At 40.7% G+C, this 9,484-nt stretch overlaps 1 long non-coding RNA gene across 1 annotated transcript in view; it reads left to right on the top strand.

Moving 5' to 3' along the window:
- Nucleotides 1-9,484, top strand: part of LOC103154917 (uncharacterized) — a 107,360-nt gene that overhangs the window by 26,578 nt on the left and 71,298 nt on the right. Inside the window, exon 3 of the long non-coding RNA XR_477988.2 lies at nt 8,167-8,258. This is a non-coding gene — a long non-coding RNA (uncharacterized LOC103154917). The remainder of the gene's footprint in view (nt 1-8,166; nt 8,259-9,484) is intronic.

Genomic DNA, 9,484 nt, shown 5'->3' with positions numbered 1-9,484 from the left:
TTGTTTTATCAATCAATTCAATGTAGTTTTGATCTCTTTACTGCCAAATTACATCAATTAGTCCCTCTAGTTTCTTGTGAATTATTGTTTAAATTCACGCAAAAATCAACAAATCCCTGCACTTTTTCACACAAAAGCATAATTTAAGTTTATAGCAGATTTTTTGCAAAAATGGTGAAAAACTTTGTATCCAAGTGAAGGTTTGCTTCCACCTGTAGGTGGCAGTATTTCTTATTTCTACTAAATATTATAATACATAATGACACGGCTAAAACAACCGCAAAATCCTGGAGGGGCTGAAAAAATGTTCAACATGATTTAATTTTAAGAAGTTATTTATATTTTAACAGTTTAACTGGTTTCATCAACACATTTTGACACAACTGGCCCTTTAAGAACATCCATGATCTTGATTTGACCCAAAAGGAAAATGACATTGACATCCCTGACCTAATTACAGAATAACATTATAGCACATGTAAATTATGTCAAAATTAATTACGATATATTCTGATTGGACATTAGCGCTTTAGCTTTAGCTTTAGCTTCTGTTATGTTGGCGTAACTGATGCGTGTAAGTGTTTTAGTACTTTTCTAGCAGTTTGGTGCTTCCTGGGCTATTCCTAAACATCCTCACTTATTTTCTGTTCATCTGAGTGGAAAAACCTTCACTCTTCTTTCAGGAGTTGACAAATCTGTGCAACACCTGAAAAACCTCTGGCTCCAAAAGACTTTCCCTGCTCGCGTAAATCTACAATTTTCCTACTTACCGTAAATCTCCTTGGGTTTTCTCCATTGTTCTGAGTGAAAAAACAAATTCCTCCCTAGATTGCTGTTGAGGGACGCAGCAGCTGCAGTCAATCATGATCACTAACCAGACGTTAACAGGCCTGACCCGTGTCAAATTAAAACACCTTTTAAACCCTTCAGTGACACTTTCTGACTCAGGTGAATGCAGGTATTTGCAGACAGTTTGCAACATTTTGACTCTGAGAGGATCAGAGACTTTAAACGACTCAAATGAATGCCTAAAAGTGAGAACATCCAAACTTCCTTCTGCACTTTTAAGCTTTTCTTAATGTCTTTTAGGAACAACTGAAAACCAAAAGCGTCGGAATGATTCACATGTTTATCTTCTTGCAGTAACCAATCGTTTAAGGTCTGAAGTAACTCAGTCGACCTGCTGTTTCTCTCCGTGCGACGGGTCCCAGCGGTTATAAACCGAGAACTGATGATTGATGGGCGAGGAGGAGTGAGCTCCGCATCAGCTTCAAGTGAACCCTGAGGCAGAATGCCGACGCGCACACACACACACACACACACACACACACGTACAGCAGGCGCTCGCGAATTTACAGCCCTGGTCCTGCAGGCATGACTTACTTGCTGTCTGCCCTAAGACGTAGCCAGTCACCCTGAAAATAATGAGTCTTGGAGTGGCAGTCAATCACCGGAGCTCAAAAAAGTCCAGAAGGCTTCAAATTTACGAGGGGACTCATATTGTCTGGGGTTCCCACAGAAAGTAACCACTTAAAGCTCCAGAGAGGTTTTGGTTAAGGTTACTCAGATAAAACTAAGAAATTTGTACTGATTTACTGTTTTACTTTGCAGTCCTCCTTCCCACCAAGAAAAAAAGAAATGCTAGTCACATGATCTAAAATAAACTTGCTCAGATTGCCTAATTAAACAAGAACAAATCCAGTCATGTATTGATTGTTCGTGCCTGGAGCAGGCCAGGTCTCGTCTGGCCTCGCTCATGCTGGAGTGGGTTAGTCGTTCAGGTCTTCCTTAGTGGCTCAGATTTCCTGTCGTATACACAAACAGCTTTTGGAGACTGAATTCGTGTTGAAAAACGCCGCAGATTTTTTGTGTGTGTGCATGTGGGGAGTCACTTTGCCAGTGGTGACAGGATCCGTCAGAGGTTTCCAAACCCAGCACCAGATACCATCAGCAAACGTTGGGCCCAGTCTTGAACGGGGAAACCAGCTCTGGAAAAGAACCCCTTGAGCTTTTTCACATTTTTCACAACTACCAGTTGAACTGAAAGGATGGTTGGATTTGAAAGTTTAGCTGATGTGATTTCACTGAGTCGGTCTCTTGAAAAAGAACCTTTTGCTACAACTGCAGCTACTAATATTTGATGATTCTCTTTCTCTTTTTTTATTTTTATTTTTGAGAAAAACAGCTCAGCCTTAGTCAGATTAGTCATCTATGATTCTTTTCTGATTCTCATTTGGATTCACATCCAGACTTTGACTCAGTCTCCTAACTCATGTAGAGTTTGAGACGTTCCACTTTTCACAGTTCACTGTTCTTGGATTCTGATTTTTTTCATAAGGCATATCTAAAATATTTGAAAGAAAATGCAGCTTTGGGAACTGCAATATTACTTTACATGCTGGCATTTTCAAGAACAGGGCATTCATTTTCCTTGGTGATGATTGGCTGTACCCACAGGAGCTGAGAAGAGGAAATCTACGGATGTTAGCTTTTGCGGTAGCGCTAATATGGTTTCCACTGTTTGTATTAATGGTTAACCTATTAATGGATAGGTCTATATAAAACATGTTCATTACATTTTTAGCATAAAATCATTCTTAGTCTGCTCAATTAAACCAATGAGCTGTTTTAGGGCCTCTTGTCACTTTAAATCCAAATAAGCAGCTGCTGGCCACGCCCCCCAATGGCTGCAAACAAATGCACGATTATACAACCATACATCTTTAAAAAGCAGAAGTGGCGCCTCCTGCACAACCAACAAGAATGCAGCAAGTGGTTTCTGGGTGGCAAGTGTACAACATAACACTTATCTCTTCCAGCAGCCATTGTACAGAGCATACAGCGGTAAAACCAGCTGACCAAATCTGCTGGAGATACTTTGGTTGCTAGGTAACACAGCTGGGCTCCACTTGGGTTGCTAGGTAATGGCACAGTGCCCGTCGTACATGACTTATCAATCTGAGCCGTTTTTGAAATGGCTCATTTTCCAGACACCAAAAAACATTAACTCATTGCCAAAAATGGCTGGGTGTTTGTTTTTAACACCCAGCTTGGGTTGATTTGAGAAGCATTAGAGACTTAAAGTACAAAAACATACAAAATGCAACTTTTGCATACCAAGTTACCTTTAAACATCTCTATGATTCTATCCTTAACCTCCCTGCTGTGTTCCTTGGTGCTCATGATTATTTTTTGTTCACTAATCTTCTTCAGTTAATCTCAGAGGCCTTTTGAAGGAGAAATATATTGGCTTTAGACATTTCAGAATAAAAGCAACTTTCATTTAACAACTTTCAGGTATTTACTTGCATAAATTTTGAAAACTACGCATGAGCTTCCTTACACTTCATAAGTATGTGGTACTTTTCGGTAGAGAGCAAATCCCCTGCTAAGTCCAGTGGGTTTTGGATTGAGACCATTACCTCAGTGTTGAAGTAGCAACAGAAAGCGGGTTGTTTTCACGAGGTTTAGATTGGTGTTTAATGCCTTCAGGTGTTGAAGCGTGTCCGTCTGAGTGAGTCCATGTCTGTTTCTGTGTCGCTCTGTGCGTCTTCCAACCATCATTTGGCTAAAATAACTTGACCCACAAGAGGCGAAAAACATGACATCAGAGGACAAACTGTACTCATTTGTGTCTTTAGCCTTCTACGAACATCATCACCTCTCTGGATGCTCAGTGGTGTTTCCTCGTCAGCCTTGACCTCCGCTCTGAACGCAATCGCTGCGTTTCACGCTGGCTTTTCGTTTCAACCCTCATCCTCCTGTTTTTTCCCAGCTGTTCTTCTCATTTTCAACACAACCTGCCTGTTTCTCTCCTTCTCTTCCTCTTTCTCTGTCTGTGCAGTTGGCTGTTTTTCTTGGCACATGGAAGTGGAATGATGGTTTCACTGTGACACTGCAGATTTCCCCCCCCATCTCCTCCTCTGTTCGCGGGTCTATTCCTGGTCAGTGACTCCGCATCCTCTGCAGGGTTTGTTCTTCCATTTCCTCATTGCTGCATCACAACATGTGGTGTGCGTGCAACGCGTGCTTGTGATCTAATTTTTACTGTGACATGTAGGTTTGCACAAAAGTGTGTTGATATTTAGCGTTATGTATTTGTTGTGGAGGCTGCAGATGTCTGTGTGTTTTTGTGTGCGATGGTTAGCAATCCGTCTCCAGAGCATCTGTTTGTTGTTAAGGCTTTTATGAATGTGAGATAAGAACATGACAAACGGATGTTGAATGCCTGAGAGATGCCTCAGTCGCCCCGCTGAGGGAGCTAAAGACTTACGCAGGATTGGATACGTTTTCTGCTTTTCCATCCCCGCCCTCCTCCTCTCCCAAAGCCAAGTTATTTTTTGACAATAATTTTTCTTGATTTGTGTTGGCTGTGCTGTGGTGCCAGATGGGTGGGATTTGCCACATAGTACAATACAGAGAGTGCCAGAACTATTAGACAATCACTAGAAGGTATTTAAAAATCGGTGTGTTGAACTTTTCTGCAGCTGGCAACTTGACTTAGCTCTATTTGTCTTGTTTAAACCGTGTGAACCCCACCTAACCTGCTGCTGAAGCAAGCGGGGTAAAGTAAATGTTCGAAAGTGACACGACCCCTGGGCTGTGAGTTTCTGTCTGTTCCCATTACGGTTTCCCTCCTCTGGACATGAACCTGTTCTGTTGCTGCGTTTTATAGCCAGATAATTACGCGATTCAATCATAAATCAGGTTGAGTTTCATATGTTGATGTCAGATTTATTCACGTAGCGTATTTAAACAACAACAACTGATGAAAGTGCTTCACAATGTCACCAACAGTCATTTTATATTGACCTGGTGTTGCATCAAAATCTGTGACCCGTCATTTTCTGACTGCAGAGGGCGATAGAGCGCAGGTACGTCTTGAAGATCAGCGAGAAGAAGAGCATTTACGGCAACTGCATAAAGACTGATTCACCTGGGATTGTAAACTTCACGGCTCCTTTACTACCATCGCATCGACGGAGAAAATATAATGTACGACTTCGTATTTGACTCTGAACTGTTTGACGGACCATCGCACCACACCATCGTCTGTCGTTAAACATGTAAACCAACTGTGGCCGTCTAATAAATCATTAAACGATTAAGAAATGATTCTAAGTTTTTAACACGGTTTTTACTGTTTCTGCCACCTCTTCATTACAGATTCACTTAAAATAATATTAAACCCTCAAATAGCCAAATTCACACTGGTCACAGATTATTGTGGCCATAATAATGGTTCTTTTGACGAGATGCTAACCAGTTTTTTCCATATATGCTAGGCTACATGACGATGCGGCACTGTCTCCATGGTTACTAACAGTTAAACACACCATAAAGCGATATTTTATATCTTTCTAATCATATTTACTTCAAAAGTATATGAACGTTAATCTTCTTACCTTTTAAAATAGTTTGCTGCAAATCCACTGAGGGCTGACAGTCATTATGACTGATGGCTGCTATCCATCACCGCCAAATTTTTCCTCATTAAAGGTTATAAAATAAAATTACCAGGTTGGTTTCTGTCCTTGTCTGTTTGTGCAGCCAACCGCGCAGCATCCTGTGACCATTTAAAGGAGAGCATTGGTTGTTTTGACGTCCGTCATGGCGGAGTGGGCGGGTTCTGGAGAGCGTGACGTCACACACAAAGGGTCCATTAGATGATAACCAACAATATCTGTCACTTAAATATCATTATTAAAGATATATCTAAGGCTGTACCTGTGTTGTCTAGTTTTCCACCAGGGACTCTTAGTGAAATTCACAGATGTTGTTAAATGGGCAAAGTTGCCTAATAAAAGCAAAGTCCAAAGTAAAACTTATACCTAATAAAGAACGCAGTTTTTCTGGAAAAGAACTCAATAGACTTAAGATGCATTTTAGTGTTACCCCACGGTAACTCCATTATCTCGTTCTCCTATTTTGGTTCTGTTTAGTCAGTCTGTTACTTGAGTTTTGTCTATTTTTGCAAAAATATTCTTCTATCTATGTTCTTTGTCTTAATGTTTACTCACCTGGCTTCCCCACCACTAATCACCTCTCCAGGATTTAAGCTTTCTGTTTCCAGTTGATTCTTGTCAGATTCTCTCATCTAAATCGTTACTCTGCTTTCCTTTTGTTGACAGTGACTGTTTTAACCTAGAAGTCCATGAAAATAGCTTAATGAAAAATGCTTGGTTGGAAAATGTGACCAAGCCAAATTTTTACGCATTTAAACCTGGCTGTGAAATAAAATATCCAGTTTCTTCCTGTCTTCTTCAACTCCTGTCCTCTATCCCTTTTGGATCACCTGTTGTTTTTCCAGATGGACCTTTCGCTCCTCTCCTTTCCAGTGGAGAGCAGGAAATGCAAGCTATCAGGCAGGGACATGAATGTGCCCCTTGGATCCAGAACCCATTAGAAGTGAGATGGAACAAAAAGTTCCTTGAGATCTTCCAAAGCCGAGCTGTCAAAGCGACCACAGAGCCAATAACATGAGTTATGAAGATGTTCGGTTTGATTTAAGGCCCTTCTCTTCTGCTGTTGCACTCGCTTTTTATTCTTATGCTGTAACTTTGGTTTAATCTTTCGGGATAGCCTGCATTTACGTAAGTTTTAGGATATTTTTTTACTAGTCGTTTGCAGCTTTGAAGACATTCTTTCTGGGTACCCATCTCTGCTTTTCAAGGTCCAGTCCAAGCCCAAACGCAGTCTGTTTCTCGTTGCTGCTCTCTGTTGGAGTGCCAGCGTCTGTCAGCAGCTCCTAGCAGCCCCTAGTTAGAGAAACTAATGGACGTGATTTAAGCCCAGTGTTGCTCCTCTGACACAAATCAGGTGGACTGAATTTGCTTCTTTCTTGGAGATGGTTCCTAAATTATCTTCAGTTTCCAACTATCGAGCCTTTAATAAACACTCTGTGTCACCCGTGGTGAAGATAAAAGTTGTTAAAACCACTTTAAAATAAATTTGATTTACTGTCATTGCAGAAGTACAACAGTATGTATGTATTCTGCTCAGGGAAGAAAAGCATCTATTTATTAGGTGCTTTGTAAAAGTACTCACTTATTTTGCAATTTACTAAAAAAAGTCTCTTCACAATCACAAATACTGATGTATTATATATAGATCAGAGCAAAGTAGTATATGAATGAGAAGGAGAAAAAAAAACCTCTCTTCCATCGCAAGTATGGCTGCTCTGATAAATCAGCCCTGATTTCCTCAATTTTGGGAGATCAGTGATTGACTGATAAGATGTGAAGTTGATCTTATCCATCGATCTTGTCAACCTCTGCAAAGGTCTAAAAAAATCAGCCACTGTGTTCTGTTGCTTTGCTGTGTGACAGCCCGGCCCACCTGGAGCCACCTCTGCAGGATGAGAGCTGGGTTCACCCTGGGCGGGTCACCAGTCCGTCACATAGGCTGACATTCGCACTGCGGGCCCAAATGCTCAGTTCAAAGTTTTTGTGCAATCTGATTTTTTTGGCGTGGTCGTTCACATTTCCAAATAAATGCAACCTCTGTGTGTTGTACAAACGTTTTGTAACATGGACCAGATTTTACAACTTAAAGCACAAAATAATTTTGTTGCTCTGCAATAAATTAAACAACAAAGAAGCAAAATGTGTGACTGTTTTCATTTATTTGGTTTAGAAAGTATGTTAGTCTTTTCCAAACAACAAAAATGAGAACTTAAAAAACCCTCATCTATTAACCAAGTTTAATTCATTAATTTAATTAATATGCTCTGGTCCTTTTTTTACAAGATGTCTCTGGATTTACTATTAAATTCAAATGAAAAGAAAACAGTATTTTAGCACTTTCTGTTAAAAAAGAACAGAAAGTGTTAATTTCATGGACATTTTCATGCTAAAAAGTAACAAAAGTGTCCAGACTAGTACCATTCTTTTAACTGGAGTCGGGGGGCACATAAAATTGCTTCCAGGGCCACAAACGGCCCCCGGGCCTCACTTTGGACACCCCTGAATTAACCCAACACCACTACAAAGTCAGTTGGGCTAACTGTAAAGCACTAATGATGAAGACCAGTTCATGCCAATATTTATCATAAACCAAACATGGCTGTTGGTGGATGCTAAGTCTGAAAGGTTTTTGTGTAAAGTTCTGTGAAAGAAAGAAAAACTTCCTCTCCTCTCCTCCTTTCTTCCTTTTCGCCACACCCAGGCAGCAGCAGGTCTGAACCGGTGTTGTCAGTGCAGATTTAGTGATCAGGAGTTGGAGGTTGGGTGAAGGCGCTGGTCGACGTCAATCCTCAGGTAAATACGCAAAGCACAAAGGCAACACTGCTGCACCTTCCTGTTTAAATCTACATGATTATACAACTGTGATTACTGCAAAATACAAGCACAGAAAACAAGGTGTTTACGAATGCATGTTATTATTAAAAGGGCTGATAACCAGATGTAAAGCAAAAAAAAACGTAAAAGTACTTCATTACTGTACTTACGTAGACTTTTCAGGTATCTGTACTTTACTTGAGTATTTATTTTTCTTAGGACTTTTTACTTTTACTCCCGACATTTTAAGAGAAGTATCTGTACTTCTACGTAAGCAGAGAATGTCAGTGCGTTTGACACCTCTGCTGATATGTTATCTTAATGTACAGAACAAAAACCACCAAAAAAACAAAGTCAGTGTTTTGTTTCTTTTTTGGCTGGAGAGTCATTTGACACACGCAACAAAAAAGTTTGGACACCCCTGATAAACAATCTCACATCTCTCTGGGGTTTGTCGGGTGGTTTTCGATCAACCAAAGAGGCTTCAGCTTTTATCACGTTGTGAAATCGTTGCTGTTCATCTTCAGGAAAAGTGTGCGCATCAGGCAGAAACACCCCCAAAACAATGGCTCTTCCCTGCTTTTGTAACGCAGTGACAAATGACAAGTGCTGGCTGCCTGCAAGTCTGCTCACCACTCAATCAGCCTGTCTTTGATTATTATGTGGTGGGAGCGCTCCGTCTTTTGTCTATAGCGGCTGGAAACGCAGATGATGAGGCAGAAGCATGAGCTAAACTTTCTGGAGTGTTTATAAAGGAGTTATAGTCCACATTTGATGGATTATGCTGGATTTCCAAAAGGTTGGGTTAATAAACGCAGGCTTGTTGGTTCCTGTTTCTGTTAGGCTGATCTGGAAGGACGGCCTTAAAGCAGACAAACAAATGTATGCAGATAAGTTTTCATCGGAGCCTCAACCTGTAGCGAGGTTTCAGGAATGCTCTCATTCTCCCAGGCCAGCTCATAAATTCAATAACAGATCCACAAGCAAACACTGTAAACATCTGTAAACTATCATGGCCTCCCCATTGACCGGAGAACCATCACTGGGCTCCAGCAATCACCGTGGGAGAGAAAGGAAAGCAGCAGAGCGTGTACAAAGAAAGCAACTATTAAAATATCAGCATTTTACAACCTGATTTCAAACTGTTGGTTGGAAGCCGGGATCAATGAGGGGTTTAGTGTTTGCTTATTTAACATATTTCCACA

Source organism: Poecilia formosa, unplaced genomic scaffold (assembly GCF_000485575.1).
Source record: "Poecilia formosa unplaced genomic scaffold, Poecilia_formosa-5.1.2 Scaffold406, whole genome shotgun sequence".
NCBI classification, from domain to species: domain Eukaryota; kingdom Metazoa; phylum Chordata; class Actinopteri; order Cyprinodontiformes; family Poeciliidae; genus Poecilia; species Poecilia formosa.
This window is presented reverse-complemented; position numbering and strand designations above follow the sequence as displayed.